This window comes from Galeopterus variegatus, unplaced genomic scaffold (genome assembly GCF_000696425.1).
Source record: "Galeopterus variegatus unplaced genomic scaffold, G_variegatus-3.0.2 Scaffold2845, whole genome shotgun sequence".
NCBI lineage: Eukaryota > Metazoa > Chordata > Mammalia > Dermoptera > Cynocephalidae > Galeopterus > Galeopterus variegatus.
This window is the reverse complement of record NW_007728956.1, coordinates 159,309-161,339: the sequence shown is the minus strand read 5'-3', so window position 1 is coordinate 161,339 and position 2,031 is coordinate 159,309. Positions and strand designations below refer to the sequence as shown.

Sequence of the window (2,031 nt, the reverse complement as noted above, 5' to 3'; positions counted from 1 at the left end):
AAATACAGGAAAGTTTAAAATTTTAATAAATACTTTGAAGGTCAAGTGAAAACTCACATTGCAGTGAAATGCTATATATGTGAGTAATATGGAAAGCCTAATAAAAATTCATGTATAATGCTCTAAGAAATTTGTAACATGAAAGAAATGCTATAGGGTCAGTTTTCAAAATACAGGAAAGTTTAAAATTTTAATAAATACTTTGAAGGTCAAGTGAAAACTCACATTGGAGTGAAATGCTATATATGTGAGTAATATGGAAAGCCTAATAAAAATTCATGTATAATGCTCTAAGAAATTTGTAACATGAAAGAAATGCTATAGGGTCGGCCTGTGGCTCACTCGGTAGAGTGCGGTGCTGATAGCACCAAGGCCACGGGTTCGGATCCCATATAGGGATGGCCGGTTCGCTCACTGGCTGAGCGTGGTGCTGACAACACCAGGTCGAGGGTTAAGATCCCCTTACCGGTCATCTTTTAAAAAAAAAAAAAAAAAGAAAATTTGTAACATGAAAGAAATGCTATAAAAGTAATAAATATATTTATCAGTGGCTTATTCCTTAAGGTAGACCTCCAGACTATGGTTTTCTACTTATTTTGCAAAGAAACATTGAAGTGAGATAGTTCTATAATTAGTCTTTATCTATAAGCAATAGTACATGAGTTTAATAGGTGGTTTTATTTTTGGATGAGTTAATAAAATTTTTCTCTTCACTAAAAAACAAAACAAAACAAAAAAACCCAAACCCATCTCTGGTCATGTCATTGCTTACAAGCTTTAGTATCTCACAACTGCCTATCAGATACAAGCAAGATATATTAATCATAGGTCAGATATATCAGTCTGGTGCTGAATTTGTCCAAAATTTGCCTTTAATCCTTTTCAGGTATATTAAATTGTTATGCAGTTGTTGACAATTATCTCAAAATTTAGTGGCTTAAAACAGTGCACATTTCCTATCCAACAGTTTTTGTGGGTCAGGAATTTGGGTATGGCTTAATTGGGTCCTCCAGCTCAGAGTCTGTGGTAAGACTGCAATTGAGGGGTCAACTGGACTGCAGTCAATACAAGGTTTGATTGGGATGGGATCTGCTTCCAAGCTCACCCAGTAGTTATTTGCAGGATTCATTTCTTTGTGGGTTGTTGGACTGAGGGCCTCAGTTCCTCACTGGCTGTTGTCTCGAGGCTGCCTTAGTTCCTCAGCAATTGGGCTGCTCAGTGGGGTAGCTCATAACATGGCAGCTGGCTTCATCCAAACAAATGAGATGAATGAGAGAGAGAGAAAAAAGTTAGAAGTCAGTCTAATCTCTTATAACCTTGTTGCATGGGGGAGGGAATTATGTAAGGAGGATGTGGATATCAGGAGCCAATTACTGGGAGCCATTTCAGAAGCTGCCTACTACACCAGGCTTCTTGACTGCTACTCCACTGCCTGTACTCCCTAGATACTGGCCCAGATTGTGTGTTGGCTGTGACTTGAGTACCTTCCATTTTTTTTCCTACCTCTGTGCCCTCACTTATGCTATGCCTTCTTCCTAAATGCCCTCTCCACCTCCATAGCTATCTATTAACACCTATATGCACAACTCAAATGCCACTATTCCTGCAGAGCCTTTTCTGACCAGATCTAGAGTTGATCTCCCACTCTGGAGTCCTGGGGAGTCCCCAGGTGCTTATCTCTTTATTGGCTATAGTGACATTCTGCTCTGTGGGAGACCAGTTTGTATAAGTGTATTCCCCAACTCTCAGAAGACTGAGTTCCTTGAGGGTAGAATTATGCCTTGGTCAACTTTTTAATCTCTTTAGGCCCTAGCACAGTTCCTGGAACACACTAAGTAGTCAAACATTTGTTGAATTACAAACAATTGTGAGGCCTGAGAACCCAGGTTCTCTGCAGATGGGATGGTGTTAAGAGAAGTGGCAGGGAAAAAAAACTCTGTGCTTCTCAAATAGCCCTGTATGGCTGACTTAAACTAGAACAGCTGCCTTGCTGTGACTTCAGGGTTTAGTCAGGGACTGTGAGAGTCTGCA

General features: G+C 39.9%; 1 pseudogene; it reads left to right on the top strand.

Annotated features, from left to right (window-relative positions):
- Positions 1 to 2,031, top strand: part of LOC103599084 — a 109,726-nt pseudogene that overhangs the window by 853 nt on the left and 106,842 nt on the right.